General features: G+C 47.1%; 1 long non-coding RNA gene across 1 annotated transcript; it reads right to left on the reverse strand.

Annotated features, from left to right (window-relative positions):
- Positions 1-4141: 4141 nt before the first annotated feature.
- Positions 4142-27471, reverse strand: LOC116948292 (uncharacterized). The gene is made up of 3 exons (XR_004403782.2): positions 27370-27471; positions 25001-25125; positions 4142-9253 (listed from the first exon to the last, which is right to left on the reverse strand). It is a non-coding gene; the product is annotated as an uncharacterized LOC116948292 (long non-coding RNA).
- Between the last annotated feature and the right edge of the window lie 423 nt (positions 27472-27894).

Here is a 27894-nt window from a genome sequence, read left to right on the forward strand (position 1 = left end):
AACTTCTTTCCAACCGTACGTGGGCAATCGTGCTAATCGGAGGTGTAGGGGAAGCACAACATACATACAAACAATTGAAATGACGCGAGTTAACATACTGGTTGGGGTTCACTCAACCCATCATCCTTTCAGGGAGATTAAAATTAGTACCACCTTTAGAGGAAGTCAACAGTTGGCTTACCTCCACCATGGGAATGTGGAATTTCCACCACTGGTGGAGGGCTTTCAATAATCGATTAGCAATGCCTCTAAGCTCATTTGAGGAAGAAATCACTTTTGACTATTGCCATGCAGAGCGAATTTCACGAAGGAATTATTTTTCGCGGTGATATGCTCTCCAATTTTTATTGAGCTCGAGCTCCATGACGAATCCCTGAGCCGAATACAAAAGCAATAACCATTCTCCCGGTATAGGAATATCGCTAAGCCCTCACTCATGGTGCAGCGTCGCCTTAAATGGAAGGTATTAGCCATGCTATTAGGGGCTTTATGATATGCGCGCAGTGTAAAATCCTCAATTACGAGTGACACACATATTATACACACACGCGCACGCACGCACGCACGCGCGCGCTGCCAATCCAATGCGGTCCCCATCTCCTCTGCTGCCGCCCATCCTCCCCTGGTGCCTTTGTGCACGGTGCGCAATCAACAGCCGACGGCGGCTGACGGCGCAGCAGGCACGCGCATCGCGCCGTGGGCAAGCTCCCGCCGGCGGCAGCAGCATCGGCATCGGCCGGGCGCTCCCGCTCGCTCGCTGCATCCATCTTCTTTAGCAGGAAATTGTTGAAAATGATTTTGCGGTAAAGGCCAAGGTATATCGGTGCGCGAGCGTGCGCAGCAAATATTCCTCACCACCCCCGTCCGTCCGTCCGTCCCGTGTGTTCCGTACGCGCGTGTGGGGGCTGTGGGGAGGGAGCATTTCTTGACCGAGCTGCTTTTTTTTCCCACGCTCCCCAGATAATCGTCCGTATGCCAGTTGTTGCCCTGTGGATATTTGGCGACCACAAACAATATACGAGAAAAGCAACATATGCTCATCGCAGACCTCGCAATAAAGCCGAAGCAAGCTTTGTTTGCAGAAATGTACAAGAAAAGATAAAGGTACAGCACTTGCCTTTTCTTGAACAGCTCATCGCTGGTAGAATGGTCTCCATTGGAGGGAGCTCGTGGCATTTGGCCCACTGTTCCATGCTGGCTAAATGTCTTGAAGGATATGGGAATAGCCACGCTTCAACCCCATAATGTGATCTGCTCATCGACACACTAACTGTGCGTGTACACGTTTATACGGCTGGATGGACAGAGGCAGTCGGGGTTGGTGGGGATTTAAGAAATGTCCACTGTTGTTTCAATCGTCGCGCCTTGACAGATCGAACCGGAGACTCCTGGATGCAGCTTCCTACTTTCTCAAAAACGGTTGTACATTGTATGGTACTGTCTGTTATCCAGATTGGGTAAATGCCATGCCATGGCTTTTCCGAACAATTTCGAGTGCAGAGACAAAGCCGTGGTGCGATGCCACAACGCGCGAACCTTCATTGTCAGACGCGTTGAAAGAGAAAGACATAAGAAACAGTTCTGTTGTTGATGCCGGCTCACCGACTCGACGATGCCCTCCCCGCTCGTCTGTGATGCCTTCGCCCGCCTCTGTCGCTGTTTCTCGCCCAGAGCAAAGCGAACACAGTGCGCACGTTGCAAATGTAAATTGTTACGACTACGTTATTTCAAATGTTTCCACCTTATTTTGTTTTGCTGCCCACACGCGAACGTATCAATCGTATCAATTGAAGGAGGATTAGAACTCACCAAAGGTGCCTGATTAAAACAGAGAAGATGAAAGGCTAATCCTTTCTTCGATGTCACCGCCAGATTGCCCGCAATATAAGGGCACGTTTTAAGGTTCATTTCGCTCAGTGCTACAGAAACCTGCATGCCTGTTCAGCACTCACATGAAGCAAAGAGATATGTGTCCAGTCTACACCCTCCCCCACCCCCCGATTTGTTTTAAAAATTATAGTGCTGCACGATGCTTCGACACTTGTGATGCCCGTAATCTCGCAGCAAACATTCCCACAGCTGCATTAATATCAGGAGGCGATACTGGAGTCACTGTTCTAAATATTCAACTGTTATGACTTCATAGCAGGCAACCGAGAGCACAGCGGATTCTGATTCTGAGCTGGACAGCCTGAGTCGAACATCTGACCACGGCTTGTGTCAGTGGTGAGTGATATCTGACCCGGTTCTAGTCCTGGTCCATCTCAATTCCACCCCAATTCATCAACCTGCACTGACTAGTGTAGTGCAGTTTGGTCAATCAATCCAGCGGTGGATTGACAAAGATACATCCGTGAACAAATACGTTGGCGATCCTGCGTTGGCGGTGATGCACAAGGTGAAATAACAGCAGTCTCAACATATTCGTCAATAACACTGCCTTAAAGGAAAACTATTATTTCTATTCGGCGACATATCAGACAGTGGTCGTCTGTGATATGTTCTGAAGAAGGGTCATTGCTCAGAACGTAGCCTAGTTTATTTAGTTATTATTAAACTTTAAAATGAGGTGAACCGCACTCTCCTATGAACCCAGCAGCCTCAGTTCAATTCCTGACCATGGCTAACAATGAGGAGGTATAAATCCTGCAGTGGATTGATAGTGGGCTGTAAGTAATTTAATTATATGTAAAGGTTTCAATAGGCTTCTAGATGTGTCCATCATCATCATCATGTAATTGATATAAACTTCATATCCTACATTTTACTATATTAAGTAAACATTAAATACTCCTGCCCAGTGCATACACACAATGTATACACGTAAACGCGATATACACGAGGAGGTTGTTCATATTTCAAAAACTCACGAATAAGACCACCTATTAGTTACATTTCCTACATACTGCATAGACGTAAACAATAACATGAGGAAATTGCTGCCTTTCTGGAGTGCATGCATAGGAAGTGACAACGAGAAGAGAGAATTGAAAGAGGGAGACACACGGCTGTGGATTTGTTTTTTTAGCATAAACCCTTGCATGCATCATGTCCACAGTGGTGGATAGTGATGATTCACATGATCAAGGATGAGGCCAAATGGAGCAGCCCTCTAATTATTTGCTCGCGCCGCTGCTGGTGGTTGTACCCAGCAACACGCGGGAGTTCTCGAGAGCCCCTTCTCAAGGCAGTTTGGCCTACTCTTCCACTTTGGCCCGCCACCCGCACTGCAAGCTGCCCGACTGCCTGTGTGTGTAGCCCAGTTATGCCGCTGCGTGGACAGAGGCAGGGAGGTATTGAATAAACGTTCACCGGTTTTTTTTGGGGGCGACTGCTGGATTGCGAGTCCAGTGTGCTGCCAACCATTCCACCGTGGCAGTATGTACGCGTGTTGAATTTCTTTCGCGCCGTACACAGCCAACTGTGCTAATCAAGTATTCCTTGATTCATATGACTTCAAACAAAATAATACGATAGTGTTTTTTTTTTTTTGGCGGGGGGGGGGGGGGGTGTCCACTGACTTGTAAAATCACGTTTCTTTAAATTATCTTTCTCTTGCAATAATTCATGCACGAGAGGGGGTTACAAGCTAGAGGAACAGATTCTCCTCATCCAGCCCCCCCCCCTGCCACCTCTTGATGTGGCTTCACTCATTTGGCGTCGCCGGATCGTGGCCAACAGTGAGGCGCTGTGCAGGGGGGGGGGGGGAGTAGGGGGGGGGGCGCCTTGGTTCTGACGTAACCCCAGCATGGATTGGGCGGTCGAGCGAGCGAGCTGCCTGCGGAACTATAGCAGAGGGCTCGCGACTGGACCTTTCTATGGTGGGATTCGATTTGAAACAGTAATAGACCGCTCTCCACCCCCATGGGACCGTGCTGCTGGGCTGGGCAGATAAGGCCCTATTCCAATGCCAATTGGTATATCAAATGTACGAGAGACAAAGTTTGGACCAGAAGGCTTTCATGGGCTCCTGATACCGGCGTCAATGTTGACGGAAATGCATTTCTCTTCCTCTCTGGCGTTAGTTTAAATTCTCGTTCGTTATTTCGTCGCTTGACCGTGCGCTGCGCTGACGCGGCGAGCGGTAAACAAAGCGCCATAGAAACACATTTTACAATGAGAGGATAAAACATCGACCCCCTGTTTTTTACCTTCCTTTATTTATATTTTCAACAACGCAAACAGAGAGAAACAGAACCAGGGCAGATGCGTAACAACCCTTGAATGGGCAACGGTACATACCCTCTAGTTAAAGGTTATAGGAAGTACACGCATACATTCGAGTGCATATACATGTGCGCAAATCCACACGCTGTATGAGCACTTTGCTAGAACATTTACAGAGCACAATATACGTTCAATAATTGGCATTGTATTGATATCATAATAAATAATAATGACAGCCACTGTCAATCCACTATCAGATGGAGACAATCCCCGTGCTTTGTCAGTCGTGAGATTGTGACCATACTTCACCACGCTGGCCTCTGTGGGTTGGTGCAAGGGGTGGTGATGCAGGAGGGGGTGGTCCAGCACTGGTTACAATTTGGGAGTCGTGAGGTCGCCGGGTTCAGAACACGGTGCACTAACCGCTGTGCCACCGATCCCGTCGTTGCATTTTAATTACACCAATTATGTAAAATATGGATTTTTACACCGCAGTTCAATTGCACAATTATGTAAAGTTGTTTGTGTTAAGCAACACTATATGCAACGATCGCAAGCTTTTCGAAAATCAATGCGGCAAAAGGATGTGTAGTTTAACATCTGTCGACTGGGTTCTAAATGTCCCCGTTATAAACACACGCCCAGATGTGTGCAGGGAAAAGGGCACGCGCGGTGCTTATAAACTCGGTCCGTATTGGTGCTTTAAATATTAACAGGCACGCGTGTGCCTAATGCTCAATAACTGCATGGGCAAACCCCCTGGAAACATTACAGGAACACATTATTGGGCTTTCCTCGGAGGAAACTGCCGTTCCACAAACCCCACCAACTCCTTAATGAACCTAAAGCGTGCACATCATTTGGCTCGAAAGCCTAAGCCCGTGGGACTTAGCAACGGCCTTCCTTTGTGAGCTGTGATGGCTCCGGATGATGTTACCAGATGTTCGCATTGTCACCGATAAGCGCAGTCGCGCAAGGAATATCCAAAGACTGGCGCCGTCGTGGTTTAACAGGCGGTGTGCAGTCCGTATATTCACTCCCGACAGCAGTCTGTCTTATCCATTCACCTGCAGAGAGCAAATGGCTTTTTTTAATCAACCGCTAAAATGACCGCTGCAGGTACATTCACAATGACCGCTGCATTGACAAATCAACCGGGATTGCATCCGATCTTGTAATAATAACAATAATTTTAACTTGTAACGGACACAGGATTCACCCACTCTGGAAGAGACAACGACCAAAGCGGAACGAGGAACTACGGACAGTGGGAAAGGCAGCCATGCACTGAGCCAGCAACACATTCTCCCACAAACTCCGCGGTCCTCTACAGATTCAGGTGTTGATGGTCACTTCACGAGTGTTTACATGCGGGAGGAAAACCAGGACGCCTGGAGAAAAACCCACGCATGCGATGGGGGCAAGATTCGATCACGTCGAGATGGAACAGATGATGTCCACATTTGCGGTACCGCATTCTCCTGGCAAGCCAGTGTATGTTACCTCCTCGACGCCTACGGGAAAGGAGTTTCCACAACGTCTGTATTGTGATCTACCAACCCTCGCTGCCTCCACAGGGCTGGATGACAGGCATGCGCCACCACCGCCTCGGAAGCTAAGCAGGCTCGAGGCTGGACAGTTGAGGGCAGTGCATTGACATTCATGATTTTACCGTACTGTGCTCCGTGCCCCGCGAATCAAATCAGTGCTAAACCCAGCAAATCTAAGTTTAATTCCAGGCCATTGCTAACATCAATCACAAATTACATTAGAGGCATGTTGGGCCCTAACGTTGACCGCCCAGCGACTGAGCGGTGTGGTGAAGTACGGTCAATAGACTGACACGTACCGCGCCGCGTGGCGAGGCCCTCATCCAGCAGTGGATTGACAAATAGGACGCGAAGTGCACACGGCGTATGCATGCACACATTTGCAATGGTTTATTTGACACGGGGACGATTAACATAAAGGTTGAAGATACTTCATTGGAATAAAAGTGTACAGGTAATAATTACAGTCTGCCTTCTGCGGTTGTAATGGCCCATCTTCTCTCTTACGGGCTATAAGTTAGCAGGCAGATTTATATCTGCCATTAAACTTTTAATTACACTTCATTTAATTTGGAAACGCTCTTCAGTACATAAATGCATATATTGTACGATGTGCATAGTGGCTCGCCGAGTTAATTTGGCGCGACCCCTTTGATTTTTTTTTAAACCACCCTTTAATATATTCATTTCATTAGGGCCATTTGCTGTTGTTGCACACACGACTCGTGTTTGATGGTAATTCGCCCTCCGCTCTGCCTCCCCGCAGCCGCCAAACGAGTCTTGATGAGGAGGGGACTAGGAAGCGAAAGGGCACGTCTACAGGGGGAGCCGCGGGGATATTTGCTAACATTTGTGGAATACTTATCAGTCGCGTGCAAATGCCGAAGCTGAAATATAAATACTGGAAGCAATAAAACATCTGAGTTATATCTCACTGGATATTTTCCTGGGTAGCTGGTAGATGGGAGTATGCATGAGCTAAGTAGCCATAGCCATGGCAAGATACATGCTCTATGTGGCGTGCTGGGTGCAGAAATATTTTCTCGGTTGATGAACCAGACCTGGCTCAAATGAAGCCCTGGTTAGTAAGATGTCTCAGCGTAGGACGTGAGTATTTTCTATAATCCTTGTGTTACCTCTCTCCGTCTCTCAATGTAATCCCAAGCATGCATCATCTGGTTACAGCTGTGTGCAGTATGCAGAACCTTTCACAGCAATTCGCTCCTAGACACTTCAGGTCAGATTTGCATCTTTATGGAATGGCAAAAACACATCACATTGGCGATTTCCTTTACAAGGGTTTTGAAGACTAAAACAATTGCCTTTGATGTAATTCTCGCCTTGTAAATTGGTAGGTGGTAAAAGGGTTGAAAAACTGCCAGCCTATCGTTTAAATGGGTAGGGTCTGTGATTGAGACATTGGCCACATTTAGACCAAAATTCAGATGAAAAGCAATAACCGTCAACTTGTGAATTCTCACGCCATGGAAATAAACACACTGCCGTCGTCGCATATATAAGATTTGCTCGCTTTGTGCGGTAGATGTATTCCAAAAGACGGTGTGTAAAGCAAAGCTGCATGAGACAGCTACCTCCCAAGTAGTGCATACAGCACATGCAATGTTTTCCCACGTCTGACCACATAGCCGTATATGAGTGAGTTCCAACCACACAGGGCGAATTTTGGGAAGAAATATGTTAGCCGCATACAAGGGAAACCAAATTGCATGAAGTGAGGAATACTTATATGTTTGTAAAAACAACTCTATGGGATTTATCCTATTAATGATTCATATATATATTTCATACATTTGCATATTGTACACATCAACACATTTACAAACGTAGGCTTGCGTGTTCACATTTTTTGTCACGTGGTATTTCTACAAAAAGCATGAGCACGTTTGCTCAGAGCTAAATTAGCAGGCAGCTAAGCATTGGATAATTAATTGATTTTCATTTTTAAAAAAAATTAACGATGACACTCGCTATGCATGCATCAAAATGTGACTAAAAAAATCCATTATATTTGATTCATACATGTTGTATTTTATTAGTTCATGTTTACCCTGCAGCCACTAGAGCCTTGACATGCAATAATAATAATAATACAAATGTAAATGCTTAAGGAGGGAGAAAGACGCAGAGGCTCGAGGAGGCGCAGAGAAGCAGGAAGGCAGTCAAGGCTGCGAGCCACCAACAACTGTCCAAGCTCTGGAGTCCTCTAATTATTCAGATATTATCAGCAAATTCATGAGTTTGCATGTGAGAGGAAACCGGAAGTGCCTAAAGAAACCCCATACGTTCGAGGGTGCAACACTGCATCTCACAGAAATGGAAGAGACGGAGTCCACAATTGCTGGACTGCCTTCTCCTGACAAGCTAGGGTATGCCACCTATGGTAAGGGGAGTTTCGCAACACGTGTGTGATCCATCAACCCTCGCCGCCACATTGCTAGGTTACAGGCATAGCCACCACTGCCCAGCGTTATCATCAACCATGGTCCATTCACTGCTGGACGAAGGCTTTGGCGCACTGCCACCATCGCTCGCGACCACTCCACCTTGCACCTGCACGCACGTTTATTTCATCAATACATCTTCCCCAGAGGACGTCTGCTTGGAAACGTAACATGCCTTGGCTCTCGCTGTCATTAGTCTTGATCCTCCCACCATCCCTTCTAATATCGTGTCCTGCCAAAGCCCACTTATTTTTCACAAACAGTTTGAACGATGTCATTAAACTGGGAATAGTCTCTGGTCCACGTGTTCCTCCTCCTTTCTCTCAATGAATTCCCTACATGCCAATTAATTAGTGCCTCTAGATAAAGGTACACCCCTGCAATGTCTTACTGACACTACTGCTCGGGGTAGGGCCTCCACTAGAGAGAGCTCTAGAGATCCCCTCTAGAAGGTATTTGCCGACCCTTCCACGCTGACCAGACGTCTTGGTAGAGGTGGGAGTATCCATGCCCTATCCAAGCACAGGCGACTTGCTGATGAACCACCGTGTACCCCATTCACGCTGTTGGTACTTGTGTTCAGGTAGCAGGGATTGCTTCGTAGCAAGATCTGATACCGGTACTGTGTTGGTGGTAACGTCATGACGCTATACTACGCAGGCTGATAGACCCAGCGCTGAGTGCGAACTCTGCCCTGGCTCGTGGAATCGCGTCGCTGCTCTACATGGGGGGGGATTTAAGAAACCGGCCCCGACGTTTCCACTGCCGTGCCGGGAAACTCGAACCGGCGACCCGAACTGCAAGTCGAGTGGGCTCACAATGACACCCACGGGTAGCATTGCTATTAATTAGCCAAGGTTGAAAAATAAAACACACGTTGAATTATTTAAGGTCAGATTGTACAAATGACACTGAAGTGAGTCACATACGTAGGCGGTGGGAGTGTGTTCCTAAAGGCTAATATATTAAAAAAAAAGCAAACACGGTGCTTCCAGCGCAGACCAGACACCGTGGGAGGCACGTCACGGGATCCGCAGGCGATGGGAGTCACCCGAGGAGAGCGATCGTGATGGCCTATAGGAGGGGTGAGGAAGGTTGACAAGAAACACAGGGAAAGGCCTGCTGCGTGATGGAAATGGGAGAATCAAGATTTTTTTTTTTTAATTTGAATCTCTGCGACTGCAGGCAGGCGAGTGGAGGCTGTACACGAGCTGTTTCCAGACCAGTGCTATGCAGCTCGTGGTGGTGATTTCTAAGGTAAATGCCCTGTGGCTTGGTGAGAGATGGTGTGTGCATTACAATGATCTAGCTACAATCTTCTCATCACAAGCTTGATTTTGGGGGCCAGAGAACAAGAGGCAAGACGCTCTGAACTGTTTATTTTCCTTTCACTACAGACATATACTGTGTTAAGTCACCAATTTTTATCATCTCCATTGGCAGCCAGGAAAACAAATCTACATTCCAATATACATACCAGTCTCTCCATAGCATGATCTGTCATGATGATTATCATTATTTTCAGCCACTGTCCATCCACTGCTAGATGAAGCCGTTCAGCCACACTGTGCCCATCGCTCACAATCCTACGTTGCTACAATCCAACGCACTAATTCGCATGAGATGATCTCACTGCTTCATCTCCACGGTAGTCATCATCCTCTCGGGCGCATTCTCTTCTCTCCCGCCTGCCAACTCATTGTCGTCCGTTGGCCACCAACCCAAACAGTCGATGGGATGTCTCCAATTTTTGTTTGTTCCTTAATCCATTCCTTAAAGTAATTCCAAGCATGCATCTCTCTCCACGCATTTTCGCAACATTTTCAGCGTTTTAGCTCCATTTACTGTGCGAGTGCCAATGTCTCTGATCCATATGCTATCGCGGCCGCTATGCACCGATGTGGAAATGTTTTCTGAAGGCAACATTCGCACGTCGCTATTCACGATCAAATAAAGTTTTTTTCTCCGAATCGCGTGTCATCGGAAGACTCATCTGTACATAAAGGAATAAGCAAATTGTTCTTCAGTCGATGACCACACATTGCACACACAGGACCTTATGATATATTTAATGGACACTCTCCGAGCTCTGAAATCTGTACACGCACCCACGTGAATGAGCAATACGTCAGTACTGCATTATGGCTTATTCATTCCCTGACACATGGTCTATATGCAATACATTTATCTGCATGATGGCTTTGGAGAAATGTGTACACTGTGTGTCGCATTATTGATGGATTTTTTAAAAATTGCTTTTTCCATTGTCCTCCTCATCGTAATAATGCCCAAGTCCTGAAATATGTGTAACTACTGTTTGGAGGTCCTGATTTAAAATAACAACCACGTTTATCTTAATGCACGTTAAATTGTCGTTTTTCATGGTCAAATCCAGTTTTCCCAAACCGCATTTTATAGAAAGACTCATGTGTACATAAGTGATTTGATCTTGGGTGACCATATACTATCACACACAATGACTGTTGGATATATTTAATGGGTATTCTACGAGTTCTAACATCTGTATACACACCCATATGAATTTCAAATAAGGACCACAGTAGCAACCCGTAAACATCCTTCGATCGGGATGAGACTTCACGGTTTTGCATAATTCAACAACAAGAAACACTCCCAATCATGAAACGTGTTCGAAAAATAAGGACCACCCTAATACACACGTATGCAGTCTGTGCAGACACTTGCCCTAATTGGCTGTTATACTTGCCCTTCCAAAGGCTCCCAATGTCAACTCATCATAGCTGGAAAAACAATGAGCTGCGATGACAACTCACTGTGATCCCATCACCTGCATCTGCTACACGAAATTAAAATGAATTCGAGCCTCGTGGGAATGCGGCCGTGGTGCAAGGGGTGAAGCACACTCGACTTGCGATCCAGAGGTCACCGGTTAGAACCGATTCTCCCAGCGCGGCAGTCGAGACAGTGGGGAACGTTTCCTAAATCCCCATCGCCGTTTTTCCCACGCAGCGGTACGAATGGATACGCCCCAGTCGGTCGGCAGATCGCGTGTGGTGGTGTAAAGTGTGGGTAACTCCCACTTTGTCGAATATGCCGAGGTAGAGTGGAAGAGTTGGTCAAATGCCCTCTAGAGGAGGCCCTTCCACCAGCATTGGTGTGAGCAACATAGGGACCATCACTGGTTTACATCTTTTAAGCCTTGTCCCCGATCAGTTATCTCTATGACACTGATAATTAAAAGATTGTTTCTCAAGCTCCAGTCTCCCCTGTCAACAATCGACCTTTCCACACTCTAAATTGGGGAACGATGAAAAGCGCATTTAATGGATACCGAAATCTGGATCAACGGGCTTTAAAAACACCGGCGCTTGAGAATCTCAAGTGTCCATACTCTTTGGTTCTATTCGGTAAAGTCACGTAGGTAAAAATAAAATAACAAAAAATCACGGCGTTTCGGCCACAACACAAGTGGCCTTCATCAGGTGAAGGTACTGGACTGTCCAGAGGACAGCGTTGGAGTGAAGACAGCAAGCCCAGGTCGCGTCCTTTAAGCTGTGTTGGAGGAAACAAAAAACGCCTTAACAAAGGAATTAGCATAAAATGTACTGGACCGGCACGGTGGGGGGGGGGGGGGGGGGGGGGTTACATAATGTTGGTGTGAAGGTACATAAGCTGCTGTTAAAGTTTGGGATACCACTACTTGAATAAATATACTGTACCATTGAAAATTAGTTTAATGTTTGGTTTGATTTAGAACATCTTTCCAATGATTGCTTATTATGAAACCATCCTCTCGGTTGAAATTGTGTCTGTGTTTGTAAATCTGAAATGCCTCGTGGACAAATCTCTGATAAAAACCCGTGGGTTTGCAGAGAACCTTGGTATCGGAGAACACTATATCGTGATCACCCACAGCGTTGTAACAGTGATCAGCAACGGCAGAAGAATTCGTTCTGCCGTGTTTCAAATCTGATTTGTGCTCGTGAATTCGGTCAGAAATGTCGTTTCGTCTCCCCGATATAGCAGTCACCACAGGTGCAGCTCAATTTGTAAACCCCGGGGTACTGTAAGTCAGGAACGACATCCTTCACGGATGGGATCAGGTCACGGATTTTGTGTACTGTATTGAACCGGACCAGGATCTTGTGTTTGTTTAGAGAGAGAGAGAGAGAGAAACAGCTTGGCGGATGGTACGGTCAGAGTATCCGTTTCTCTTGAGGGCCAGGTGTACATGTTTTAATTCACTGGTCAGGTGGTGTTGGTCCGAAATGCAATGTGCCCTGTGGTATAACGTTTTGATGAGATAATTCTTTTGAGCTGGGTGGTGGTGGGAATCAGGTTTCAAGTAGGAAACTTTGTGGGTAGGTTTCCTGTAGACAGAATGCCCCAGTGAGCCATCAGGTCTCCTCTCAAACAGAACATCCAAGAATGGTAGCTTGCCATCTTTCTCCACTTTCATGGTGAATCTGATGGCGGGATGTCTAGAATTGATGTGGTGTAGGAAAAGGTTCAAAGCTGGGAGGCCATGTGGCCAAATGACGGAAGTGTCATCCACATATCTCTTCCACAGGGAAGGTCTGAGCATAGAAGTCTGGATGGCGTCTGATTCAAATTTCTCCATGAAAACATTGGCTATCACTGGTGATAAGGGATAACCCATGGGGGTACAACATGGACTAGACCCCGATACACCTGCGCTGATTAGACACTGCCTCACCAATACCTACTTTACTTGGAATGGCACCTTCTACAAACAAAATGAGGGTACCCCCATGGGTTCTCCCTTATCACCAGTGATAGCCAATGTTTTCATGGAGAAATTTGAATCAGACGCCATCCAGAATTCCACCCTCAGACCTTCCCTGTGGAAGAGATATGTAGATGACACTTTCGTCATTTGGCCACATGGCCTCCCAGCTTTGAACCTTTTCCTACACCACATCAATTCTAGACATCCCGCCATCAGATTCACCATGGAAGTGGAGAAAGATGGCAAGCTACCATTCTTGGATGTTCTGTTTGAGAGGAGACCTGATGGCTCACTGGGGCATTCTGTCTACAGGAAACCCACCCACACAGATTCTTACTTGAAACCTGATTCCCACCACCACCCAGCTCAAAAGAATTCTCTCATCAAAACGTTATACCACAGGGCACATTGCATTTCGGACCAACACCACCTGACCAGTGAATTAAAACATGTACACCTGGCCCTCAAGAGAAACGGATACTCTGACCGTACCATCCACCAAGCTGTTTATCCCTCCATGCAGAAACAACCACTTGATACTCCGGTCAAAACCCTCACACTACCATATATAGCAGGCGTTACTTCAAATATCTCCAAAATTCTAAACAAACACAAGATCCTGGTCCGGTTCAACACAGTACACAAAATCCGTGACCTGATCCCATCCGTGAAGGATGTCGTTCCTGACTTACAGTACCCCGGGGTTTACAAATTGAGCTGCACCTGTGGTTACTGCTATATCAGGGAGACGAAACGACATTTCTGACCGAATTCGCGAGCACAAATCAGATTTGAAACACGGCAGAACGAATTCTTCTGCCGTTGCTGATCACTGTTACAATGCTGTGGGTGATCACGATATAGTGTTCTCCGATACCAAGGTTCTCTGCAAACCCACGGGTTTTTATCAGAGATTTGTCCACGAGGCAATTCAGATTTACAAACACAGACACAATTTCAACCGAGAGGATGGTTTCAAATTAAGCCATCATTGGAAAGATGTTCTAAATCAAACCAAATATTAAACTAATTTTCAATGGTACAGTATATTTATTCAAGTAGTGGTATCCCAAACTTTCACAGCACCTTTTTTCCCTTCACACCAACATTATGTAAACTACCCCCCCCCTCCACCGTGCCGGTCCAGTACATTTTATGCTAATTCCTTTGTCAAGGCGTTTTTTTGTTTCCTCCCACACAGCTTAAAGGACGCGACCTGGGCTTGCTGTCTTCACTCCAACGCTGTCCTCTGGACAGTCCAGTCCCTTCACCTGATGAAGGCCACTTGTGTTGTGGCCGAAACGTCGTAATTTTTTGTTATTTTATTTTTACCTACGTGACTTTTCCGAATAGAACCAAAGAGTATGGATCCTTGCAATCACGAAAGCTTCAAATCTAGAATCTCAAGTGTCTGTTTGTCCGACAACTTTAGCAATAACCCGTTAACTTTTATCGATACAATGCCTATGGAGGATGTTTCACACACCATGTATTTTCATAGGGGAGTGGGTGGAGCAGTGAAGGAGTAGCTTAGTGGTTAGCACAATTCACTATGAACCAGGCGTTTGGATCCCACCTCAGGCTCAGTGATCAGTGATATCAAAACCGGTCCTGGGTCCCACTACGAATCCTTGAATAAAATGTCATTCAGGATATTTGGTGAATCTTTTTATATATGTGTCAATGAATATGCTGCTTGGGGCAATACCATTTAGCTTAGTTTGTTTTTTTTCGAGCACCACCACTGCATTCATCCAGCAGTGGATCGACACGTGGCTGTACATCATTCTGCTTGTACACACCAGGGCAGTGGAGTGACACGTGGCTGTACATCATTCTGCTTGTACACACCAGGGTCTGTGGATCGACACGTGGCTGTACATCATTCTGCTTGTACACACCAGGGCAGTGGAGCGACACGTGGCTGTACATCATTCTGCTTGTACACACCAGGGCAGTGGAGCGACACGTGGCTGTACATCATTCTGCTTGTACACACCAGGGCAGTGGAGCGACACGTGGCTGTACATCATTCTGCTTGTACACACCAGGGCAGTGGAGCGACACGTGGCTGTACATCATTCTGCTTGTACACACCAGGGCAGTGGAGCGACACGTGGCTGTACATCATTCTGCTTGTACACACCAGGGCAGTGGAGCGACACGTGGCTGTACATCATTCTGCTTGTACACACCAGGGCAGTGGAGCGACACGTGGCTGTACATCATTCTGCTTGTACACACCGGGGTCTGTGCGCGGTGCATTTTTTCCTGCATTTGTGATCATCGCCTTCGCACAATACACAATAGAGGTTGCACGCTAATGGTTTTTACGCCACACAATGGTTTATTTTTTTTCTTGGAGACGCCTATACGGTAACTGTATACGTTGTACCCGGCAGATGCGGACTAATCTATGCATTTTAAATGTTATGACATTTTCTCATTGTTAGCGCTGACGCCACCTTCCGGGATACGCATTCTGGGACCGTCTAGTTTTGGGGATTACGGTCGACAGGCATGGTGCAATTGCTTAAAACTTACATCACCAAACACCAGACATCTCCTTTCACTGCGGGTGCTGCAGCAGCGGACGTGTCTGTGGAGTCTGCCTAAAACCGGTTTCGTTATACAAAGTCCAGAACGACCCTGTAGCGTTATGGACTTATCAGTCATGTTCTATCAACTGCTGAATGACGGCCTCCCCCCACGTCGTCCCTATGCCACAGTTCACATTTCTCGTGTGCGGGGAGCTGGTCTCGTCCCTCCCATCTCTGCTGCGGTTTCTACTGCGTGGCGTGTTCGCTCCATTGGCTGCCATTCCATCACCAGTCTCCGCCACTGGCCATTGTCTTTGCTCCGTCGTTGTCATGTTTCCTGGAGCACTTTCCCCAACGGTCAAAGCGACATCTGTGAAGTGTGTTCATTCTTGGATCCACGCGTTTCACTCCGTATCAGTCGAACCTACTGGGTGCTCCAAGTGTCTTGTGACCCCCATTTAATTCTCTTGAAACGTAATATGTTTAAAGTAAGGTTTATTTAAAACAAGAAAGGGGAAAAAATGTGAAGGATCAATTAATTGGGGGTCACATCAAGACATCTGGACCATTACGTACAAAATGTATCTCTCCACGCATATTTGCACAATAGTCCATGAGCCCCAGACCAAATATTTCACTTGTCAATACTACCTGAGGTGGCAAAACGTCAGTGGCTACAATTCCATTGAGTGGCAACGAACAGTGAACGTTGTAACCATTTTAAATGAGTAGGGTTATCAATTAATTAACTCTTATCAACCAAACAATTAAATTGGTTTGACTAAAGATGTGCTTTCTACCTTAGGTATTACCAATTTATGCTCCTGAGCATGGACTATAATGTTCAGATTGTGTTCCATATTATGTATCAGAGGCTGTGTTTTTGATCCATATGGCATCTAACGTTCACTGGTTAAACATGTTATACTTTAGGCACATCGGTAAGTTTTTTTTTTAAACTAAGTTCATTTTTCCAAAATCACTCCATCCTGCTCCTGCTTCTTGATTTCATTAACTGGGTCCTGACCTGCCAACAGTAATTACCCAAGCTACGTATACGGATGTGTTTCCCAGTTGTGGCTTTTCAATGATATTTTGTCTAGCAAACTTGTTGCATAATTATATTCAGCTCCACTTTGCAACAGTCTTTGTTATGCGCTTCAATAATTTTCTGTAGATCATTACCCCTGATCCTTTGGATGACTATGTCATTAACAAAGCGCAGTCGGTTAGTACGTTCACCACTTATCTTTGCACATGTTATTAAATGTTTGGAAAACATTTTCAGGTATAGTTGTGAATAGCCTCCGTGAGCAAAGTTTCTTATCTGCCTCCGCTTCTTGTTTGTACATTGTTATTTTCTAACATGAAATCTCAGTTGTCCACGATTTGAATCATTTATATAAATATTGTATGTGAAGTGGAATGATGGCGGACATAAGCAAAGAAGCAGGGCCAGCTGATGAAGTAAAATGTGGACTCCTTCACGAAATGTTTACGTGGAAATATTATAACTCGATCATGGAATAATGTCACAATTATTATTGTATTCACAAGTGGAGACATTGATTTAAATAGTGACTGTCACATTAGCCTCTTTTCACATATACATATTTCGATTATTCAAGATTATTATAGAGACCCAGACACTTTAATGGTCAATTATAGGCCAGCCAAGAGACCAAGACAGTTTTACCAAAGTCTTTTGTTTCACCACCATTGACCATACACATACCGTCAGATTCTAGAAAAGGCAAATGTATATTAAATAACATTATTCCTGATTTCTTTTGACCATCAAAAGCCATTTGGTGAAGTATAAACTCATATAATTTTCGAAGCTCGCAAATAGCCAAGACCAGAATGAAAAATACACACATAAATAATAAAACAAAAATATTTACAAACATTCCAACAAGAAAGAAACAAATACACCATAAGTGCTGCACCATCCCCCCCCCACCCCCCAGCTCGATTCCAGGCCATAATTATATTAGAACCAATCCTGGGCCCTCCGTCGTGTGCGACCACAGCCTACTCCGTTGGACTATTGGACATCTGTAAAAAAGGACCTTATTACCTCATCGTATTGCTCCAGTATATATACAGATCTGATTCCTGGCCACGACACACCACATCAAGTATACTTCTCGCTGTGATTCTTAGTCACGGGACAGCTCCCAGGTCCACCAGCGACCCAGAAAATATTCCGCGAACCCACAAACTATATATTATATATGTTAAGCCGCGTGTCGCTCGTGTCCTTGGTGGAATGAATTTGCTGTGACGTTGTTTGCTGGGACCGGCTTTTGGGGTCGGGGAAAGTCATGAATCTCGCGTGTGAGCGGTAGGTGGCGCGGTGGCTGGGCAATGCTTTCGCGTTCCCGTGCCCACCCCCCCGTATCTGGGCCATGCATCTTCCTCGTTCACCACCATCATCATCTCCTCCATCAGCACGAACACGCCAGGCACTGGACATCAGTCAGGGGCTTGTGACTCGGCCGCTGTGTACAGATGTAATGCATTCTTACTGTGGGGTGTGTGTGTCTCTCTCTCTTCTCGGGATTGTGTTTTGGACGTGTGTAGCCTACCGTATAACAAACGGCTATGATCAAATCACCCGAAAAGGCGCCCGAATTTGTCAGATCTTGGAAGCTGGGCAGGATTGAGGTTGGTCACTACAGCACTAAGAATTATGACTGTCAGAGCTTATGAGCTTGCCAGGAGATGTAAGTGTGGGTTTCTCCAGGTTCTTAGTTGTACACCCACATGCCACTCATTAAGGGAATTCGCCAAGCATCCGAATATGGGACCCTCGTGTAAAATACGGAATTATTATCTCGGAAGCTAAGCAGGCTTTGAGGTTGGAAGGCGCTTGTATGGGTGACGACCCACGCGTGCCGCTTGTCATCGGCGGTGCCAGGGCTGTGTTACGTGCTGGCCAGCAAAGGGTGGCAAAAGCAATTGTACTGTAGTTCTATGCTTCCATGGATATGCTGCTCGCCTTCAACCCGCACTGGCCTGGGTGGTGAAGTATAGTCAAATAAGACCCACGCCAACCACTGCGCCAGCACCACTATATTATGCAATGTGAATACTGCGCACGAAAAAACATGAAATAGTACATCCTGTTGTAATAAAGCACGTTTTAGTCCACCGGTGTATTACCTTAATCTGCAGACATAAATGCGTGTTTTGTTTTTGTGAATGCTTCTCGTGACAAGAAGGGGGAAGCTGTGGCGGGCCAGTGGCTAGCGCACTGCGCGCGGAACCCGGTTCACGAAGTTCAATTCCCGCTCACGGCTATCGTAACTGGCGAGTGATGTTAGCCGTGACCGCTCTGACCAGGGTGGCAAAGTCCTCACAGAAATCTCCCTCCCCTCAGGGAAGAAGCCCTATATGGGGCAGGCCTTCCTCCGGCAGTGAATTGATAACGGGCTGTACGTTTTCGTGTCCTAGAGATACGCTATGTACCGTACGTTTCTATTCAACTCGGATTAGGAGCAGAGTATTGAGATGAAACGGAACCACGACTGTACCCCAATGCGTATGCAGGTTGGTGCTTTTTAAAAAAAGTTATTTGTTTACTTTTCATATACATTGCACTCCTATCGTGTTTGTTGTATTGTTTGTTGTAACGTTCTGACCTGCCCCGAATTGGACATCTGTGAAACAAAGAGCTTTAGAGCCCATCGGATTTCTTGGGTATAAATACATTTTCGGATTTGGTGTCACGCGTAAAAGATCGCGGCGTGATCCATCGACCCCACTTTCATATATCGCTCTATCGATCGCAGGCAAGCGCCAGCACACTCGCGTCGCGTGGCCTCTGTGTGCATGGGTTTCAGCGCGGCTTCGCTGACGAATCCACCATCCCAAGTTGCCGTCCGTTCGCCATAATGAGGAGATGATGAATGTCGTGCGACGCCAACACTCCGCTCTCCTCCCTTTGCCCAGACAGCCACTCTTTGGCGCAGGGCTTCAGTCTAGTCGTGGCTGTCTGGGTGGGCAACCTGGAAGATATTGCTGCTCCCGGCACACCATGTCGAGTATACCTCTCGGTTTGGCTGTGGCTACTCGTTGTCACGTGCCCACCTCCAGTCAGTGTAAAATCCGTCCCTGCAGGTGCGCGGACCCTCTGGTCCTCGCGTATAATCCATTGCTTTGCGACCTTGCAGATGGCAGTGAGGCGGTGATCGCCTAGCAGTTACCTCCATGACACGTTCAGAGCACTCTCCAGGTCAGGTCAGGCCCTCTCCAACCACGTTTGGTAGTTCTCTGTGCACTGCATTGCTCACCCTTGCGTCGTGCTTACCGCTGGTTTCGATTCTCGAACGGGCAAGCGGAATGGCACGCGTTCGGCAAACAGCGCCACGGCAATGTGATGAAGGCGTCCTGTACGCACACACACCGCAACGTCGCCAGCGAGGCACGCGCGCGTCTCTCCAGCGCGCATCGCCACCCGCACGCGAGCCGAAGCTTCGCACGTCGCCAGCGGCTTGCCGCTGGAGCAATGCAAAAGCTTTGCGCCCGACTCATGCCCTGGCGACAAGCAAATGACGCGAGGGCGCTGTGATGGATGTGCAACGCCACGCAGATTTGTGGATTTTGACCGTCGGCAACTCAAGCCTTGGAGTAGATAGAGCACGTGCTTATGGAGCACGTGCTTGTAAATCGGCGTGTACGTACGATGTAGATTGCCGGCGTGCCTCCTCTCTGCTGCTGTGAACACGAAGGTATCCCAATGCAGACATTGTGTCCTTGTTATCTCTGTCACCGTGCAACATAAGACGCGCGTGCGTGCGTGTGTTATGCGGCTACTTCGCATAATAAAACAGGTAAAGGCGCAGCCCTGAAACTGGTTGCTCACGCCACTGCTGACAGAAAGGCCTCCACTCGAGGAAGCTCTAGAAAGCCCCTCTAGACGGTATTGGGCCTACTCTTGCACGCTTGTCAGACGTCTTGGACGAGATGGAAGGTCCCCACACTTTGCCACACCACACGTGACGTTCCGATCGACTACCTGGTGTTCCAATTTTATGCTGCTGAGTTGACAGAGGCAGGGGTATTGAAGAATCATGCCCATTGCTTTAAGTGCATATCTAATCGAACCCGCAGCATAGGGCAGTGCAGCCAAATGATGATTGTACTCTACTTCTATGTTCCCACGTCTATGCCACTGCTGCACATGTGCATATACATTCCAAATCGAGCACGAGTGCCGTGTTTCAACGGCACAAAGGACAGACCACTTCTGGAACCGCCACGCTCATACGAGAGATAAGAGTGAACATGAATACTGTAAAACATCCTTTATCTTTGCCACAACAAAGAGCATCTATAATATTATAAAAGCGACAGATCCTCTATAGATGCAAAGCATCGGTAAGTAATGCCGTGCTTTATCTTGAAAAATGCGTCTATTGATTTTTGTTCCTCTCGAGTTCTTAAGCGTCTTTGAATTATCGTCGTGAACACGAATCACGTGAGGCTTGTCACCTAACTCCACACCCGTGACTCGGTCCGGGAGACAGCAGCGCCTTGGTTCGACAGTGAGCCTTATATCTAGTTGTTCATTGTTAATGCGCTATGAATTGGATGCTACTACGGTGCCGTGTGCAATGGTGAGCAGCACGATTGGCGTGCAATTCAGAGGTCGTCGGCCTGCTCGATCTCCCGTGGCGGCAGTTGAAACAATAGGCACGTTGAAACAATAGGCAAGTTGAAACACTAGGCACGTTGAAACAATAGGCACGTGGAAACAATAGGCACTTTGAAACAATAGGCACGTTGAAACAATAGGCACCTTGAAACAATAGGCGCGTGGAAACAATAGGCACTTTGAAACAATAGGAACGTTGAAACAATAGGCACGTTGAAACAATAGGCACGTTGAAACAATAGGCACGTTGAAACAATAGGCACGTTGAAACACTAGGCACGTTGAAACAATAGGCACGTTGAAACAATAGGCACGTTGAAACAATAGGCACCTTGAAACAATAGGCGCGTGGAAACAATAGGCACTTTGAAACAATAGGCACGTTGAAACAATAGGCACGTTGAAACAATAGGCACCTTGAAACAATAGGCACGGTGAAACAATAGGCATGTTGAAACAATGGACATGTGGAAACAATAGGCACGTTGAAACAATAGGCACGTGGCAACACTAGGCACGTTAAAACAATAGGAACGTTGAAACAATAGGCATTTTTAAACAATAGGCACCTTGAAACAATAGGCACGTTGAAACAATAGGCACGTTGAAACAATAGGCACCTTGAAACAATAGGCACGTTGAAACAATAGGCACGTTGAAACAATAGGCACGTTTCTTAAATCTCTGCCTCTCGACGATGGTAGTTATACAAAAATAAAAAGAGATCCCACCAACAGCCTCGTCACACAAACCAACAAAATAATTTCTGATTCAACCGCATTAATTAATCAATCTAAACAGTTTTCGTTGAAACCTTCTGCTGCCAGGCCACCAAGATCATACGGCTTACCAAAAATACATAAAGTAGATACACCTCTTCGTCCCATAGTCTCTACTATCAGCTCCCCCACCTACAAACTAGCTCGTTTTTTGTCTGAAATCCTGCGTCCTTTCACTGGAAAGACCACCTCTGCGGTACAAAATTCTACTCACCTGGTATCGACAATCAAGGGTATTTCCCTGTCCCCAGACGACCTGCTTGTCAGTTTTGATGTAGTTTCCTTATTCACCAAGGTTCCTGTACCTGACACCATTGCAATCATTGAAGACTTGGTTAATCAAGGACTAAACACTGAGGTACCCCCCCTGGTGAGACACTGTTTAACCAATACATACTTCACTTGGAATGGAACTTTCTACAAACAAACTGAGGGCACCCCAATGGGCTCCCCCCTTTCTCCAGTTATAGCTAACATTTTCCTGGAGAAATTTGAGACTGACGCCATCCAGACTGCCACTCTGCGCCCAACCTTATGGAAGAGGTACGTGGATGACACTTTTGTCATCTGGCCACATGGCCGGCCTGCTCTAGACCAATTCTTCGACCACATCAATTCCATACACCCAGCCATCAGATTTACCATGGAAGTCGAAATAGATGGCAAGATACCTTTTTTGGATGTCCTAATTAAAAAGAGACCTGATGGTTCAATGAGCCACTCTGTCTACAGGAAAGCTACCCATACGGATGCTTATCTGAAACCGGATTCCCACCACCATCCATCACAGAAGAATTCTCTCATCAAGACTCTGTATCATAGAGCCCAATGCATATCCGACCAGGAACACATAAGCAGTGAACTCAAGCACGTACACCAAGCTCTTAGGGCTAATGGTTACTCCGACTATACAATCTGCAAAGCTATCACTCAAACCATGAAGAAGAACCCTCTTGAGGAGCCTTTCAAAACCATCACTTTACCCTACATTGCTGAGATCACAAAAAAGATCTCCAAAATCTTGAATAAACACAAGATCCAGGTCCGTTTCAACACATTACATAAAATCCGTGATCTGGTTCCGTCTGTAAAAGATGTGATTCCGGACATACAATACCCTGGTGTCTACAAACTAAGTTGCCTCTGTGGTAGTAGTTACATTGGAGAAATCAAACGCCATGTCTCGGACCGCATTCGTGAACACAAGGCAGACCTTAAACACGGTAGGACCAACACCTCGGACGTAGCAGATCATTGTTCTAATTCAGTGGGCTCACATGCCATTGACTTTTCCAAGACAGAGGTTCTTTGTAAGCCATCTGGCTTCCATGAGAGATTCGTTCATGAGGCTATCCACATATACAAGCACAGAGACAATTTCAACCGAGAAGATGGATTCTATCTTAGCAATCATTGGAAAGTTTTGATAAACCATTTCAGTTCTTAATTGATTGTTCACGCTTACAGTGGCTTTCAGACAGCATACATTATAAAAAATTTCGTCTCCCCCCTCCTCTTTTCAAAATATAGATGGACTAGTCCTGGGTAAACTGCCAAATCGCTGCGCGTGGCGCTAACGTTTTTTATAAATAAATAAATGCGCCGTTTAAAAAAATTAATTTATGCAAACCAACACACCTGAAGATGACCGTTTGAGTTATGGTCGAAACGTCGTGAGAATTTTTTTGTTTTATATATATTTTATTATTTTGTTGTTTCTCTTCAACGTGACTTTACCGAAAAAACTAAGAATATCTCTGCCTCTGTCGCACCGGCAGTATATATGGGTGGGTGCGCCACATTTAGTCGAACGGAGAGGTTGCGTGTGTCGGGATGAAGTGTGGGTAATCCCACCTCTTCCGGGGCATGCTGGTCAGTGTGAAAGAGGAAGCCAAATGCCCTCCAGAAGGACTTTCTATGGCTCCATGTTCACGCAGACTCTTCTGCAAGCAGTGGCGTCATCGATAATTTTCAGGGCTGCGCTTTTACAAAGTAACGTTTAATTAAGGGTAGTCTACCTACAATGTAATTTCTACTTTATAGCCACTTAACGACACCGCAACTGAAGAATTATTTTTACAAAGCAGTGTGGTGACACGCTTATCCCAGAGAGACGATGCATGTTTAGTTCATAGGGAGGCGGTTCGAGGCAGAGGAGGAGAGGAAGAGAGGCAAGGGAGTCGACAGCACGGAGAGCGGCGGAGGCAGCAGGCGAGGATGATCAGCCTCCTTGCACGGATGCTGAAGTTCGATTACAATTGCGAGGAATAACAATGCATGCACGATGATCAAAAGTAGACCCTAAAGACTCTGCGATATAGACGTATTCACAAGATAAGGCTCGTGTGAGTTGGCACCATAGCTCACGTTCCCTATCAAATTAATGATAATAAAGGTGGCGATTTAGAGCCCTATATCAATCCACTGCTGAGTGAAGGCTTTCACCACGCCGCGTCGTTATTATGCTACGTTTGACCATACTTCACCACGCTGGTCAGTGCGGATTCGTCAAGTAGGTGGCTCCATGACCAGGTCAGATGTCACTCACCGCTGACGTTAGCAGCAGCTGGGAATCAAACAGAGGTAACCCGGGATCATATCTGGAACATAATAATAATCCTCAACAAACGTAGGGTATCCACGTCTCGCAAGACACAATGGGTCGCAATGGGTCACAATGGGATCGTAGATGGAACGGATAGATAACATCACGCGGGCAATTGTTTGACACGTGGATCATCGCGCGCTCTCCCATTTACAAAAACGTGGGCGTACGTCACGAAACGCACATCTGGAGGTCATTCTTCACCTTCCCTACTATGTAAGGCAACTCAATCTGGAGTCTCGTGGCCATGACATTGATTTTACCCACACACCCCACATGATACACATCGCATTCAGTGCAAAGCAACATGCGCCAGACAATTTCTCCGTATACTCTACACAGTATTGCAGAGCGTTCTCTACGGTCGATTGTTTTGAATATAAAAAAAAAATTCACAAAAAATAATGGCAATTGCTTACCCTCGACAGCCTTACTCTGCGTCTCAAAGACTTTTGTTTTTCTTCACGTGGGTTCCTGCTACATCGGGGTGCTTGACCACTAACCTTGACTGGGTGGCTTCACGTGGTAATTAATCGCAGCACGAGGAGATATGTCGGCACGCATTCTCGGTGACACTCAGCACTGCCATCTTCTGGTCATCTCGCAGCAGCGTCCCACGCCTTCACATCTAGCGACAAGCAATTGATGGTGAATCACCCTCCTCCAAGTACTGCACGAACCAGTCTCAAAGCCCGCTTAGCTTCCGAAATCTAGCCAGATCGGGCGCATTCCATGTGGCTTTGTCCTCGGCATTTGTTGAAATTGCACGTTACTATAGGTACGTGTCATTTTTTGAATAAGTACCCTATATACAAAATAATAACGCCTTGCATATACCCATGAAATCCTCAGTGAGTTCCAAGACTCTCAAGATTATCTTAAATTTGGGTCCCGCACTGAAAGGTTTAGTCATTTCAATTCGTGTTTTGCAGTGCAGAGCAACTGGGTATGGTATACAGTATATATGAGTAAATGCTGTATAGCATGAGCTTCAATTCACGTATGCGTATTCACGCGTTGGAGTGGTGGCGCAGTGATTAGCACATTGCGCTACGAACCCGGCGACCTTCGATTCCCGATCACGACTATCTTCAGTGGCGAATGATATCTGAACTGGTCCTGCTCACACAGCCCCTAACCAGCGTGGTGAAGTATGGCCAAACAACCCCAGTAAGACCGATATGGCGTGGGCATGTTCTTCACCCAACAGTGGGTTGACAACAGGACTGTACATTGATATTCTTCTCCCAAACTAAGTCATAACTCATGATTAAGACCATAATTCAAGGACCTATTTATATTGAAGCGGTTTTTGATAATAATTGATTTTGTTGCAAACTAATCTTGTGCTACGCCCAGCGCCCTTAACACACTCAGGCCGTTTTCATTAATAACCGCTTGCTCCCACCACGAAGGAACACTGAGCTATAATTAGCAATCAATGTCCACTCAATAATGCCAAATGTGCTCATGCTCGTCAGATCTCGGAAGCCAAGCGGGGCCGGGCCTGGCCAGCACTCGGGTGGGGAGGCCGCCTGGACATGCCAGGAGGTGTTCTGCACTTGGGCTTCAAGGTGGCCGGGAATTGGCGGTTCAGCTGATGGATGCTTGATTCTATTTGCGCTTTAACGTTTAAAGCTTTACCACCTCGCGTATGCTTGGTTAGGTTTCTCTCTGGGCTCCACGGTTTCACTCATCGCTGAAACTCGCCGAGAATGCACATCTAGTCGGACTCTCCCGAAAAAAAAAGAATTCTCGACATTCAGTGAGGCTTTTTTAATAGGTAAATAAAGAACATTTATAATGCTCGTATTTAATTATTTTGACGTGCGACTGGTGGGTCAATTCTGATAAATTGCACACTTGTGAAAAATAAACCCCACAGTGATGCGTTGCTGGAGGTACGCATCAATGAACAGAGGTCACTCGACAACAATTGAATCAGCCGAGGTTCACGTGCGACTTCTGGTGGAGAATCAGAATCAATGCCGAGGAGGTCGCCATGGGAGGCACACACGTGCAGAGTGCATGAGGCCAAGTTACCGATGCAGATGTTGCAGTGGACACCCAGAGGTCAACGACCAAGGGGAAGACTTAGAGCCAGATTGTTGTGGCGATGAGACACGAGGAGCGGCGCTTGTGATTTCGGGTGCCCATTGTGGAAACAGCGAGGAACGAAGTGCTGGCGAGCTGTGGTGGCATCAGTGTGTGGCATTGGCCGTGGTTACCTCCTGACTCGGCCTGCACAGGGACACGCTTGTGCATCAGCAGACGCTACGGACTGCGTGATCACGAAATGCGTAAAGCTCCGCGTGCGCTACAGGCGCGACTCGCGACGCCTCGTGGCTGCGCCGCGGTCTATTGTTTGTTTGGCGTGGACTCCACGCCGCCGCCGTGTGCATGAGACTTTCCATCCCCCCCCTCGCCCGCTTCCTCCTCTCCCCAACAACAACAACGACACCACCACGGCCACGACTCGCGTCACCCACCACCACACCCACCTACCCAGCCACTCGCTCACGCATCCTTCCCGATAGCAGGGCCGCCCCCACCACCACCGCGTCCAGCACCTAACTCCCACCTCCCCCTCCTCCACCCCACCACGGCAGTGCTCCCCATTCCTGCCTTACTCCCCCCACTCCTCCCCCCAAGCAATCGCACGCGAGGCGGCGCCCGTGGAGGACTCGCGCCAGGACTTTCGTGATGGCCGTGATGGCCGTGAGGCGCGCGGCTGTGCGATGTTGCGCGCTCGGCTAATCAAGTTCGCGTCAGCGCGGGTACAGCGTGTGGCGCTGTGCTGCTCTAGAGTAGCGCTGTAGGACGCGTTTATATATATAGAGAGAGAGACGTTCCAATACGCACGCGTGCATACCTGATCGACTCATTCCGTGAGTTTTTTTAAGGACTTGGGAATTGCTCCGATTCCAGCGGACACTCTCTCTGTCTCTCGCTCGCTCGCTCGCTCTCTCTGCGTATGGCGTAACAGTTGAAGCGAGCGGCAGAGCCACGCCAGGGTGACTGCGTTACCGCCTGCTTTCCCGCCTGCGGTGTTCTGCAGGCGGAATGGTGCGCTCAGTAGCGCCGCGTCGCCGCTCCTGCAGGCAAGCGTAGGGCGCAGAACGTGCGGCGGAGTTCCTCGGCTCGCTGCGTCGCGACCAAGGCGAGACACCGCCCGCCGGACCGCGCCTTGGGGGCGGCGCTTTTTCTTGTTTTACCCCCTCCCCCGCTCCCTCCTTCTCTTCTGACAAGTCAGCTGCTCAATATCTGTTCATTTTCTCGTCGTTTCAATATTTCGCGAATTGAGCGCAGCTTGGATGAGTGTGCGCCGTCGCCCACGATCCGGGAGGGACCTTCTCTTGCAGTCGCCTCCTGCGCTCGAAACGAAGAGGCGCAAAAT

Source organism: Petromyzon marinus, chromosome 33 (assembly GCF_048934315.1).
Source record: "Petromyzon marinus isolate PM22_M1 ecotype Great Lakes invasive population chromosome 33, UKy_Petmar_22M1.pri1.0, whole genome shotgun sequence".
NCBI classification, from domain to species: Eukaryota; Metazoa; Chordata; class Hyperoartia; order Petromyzontiformes; family Petromyzontidae; genus Petromyzon; species Petromyzon marinus.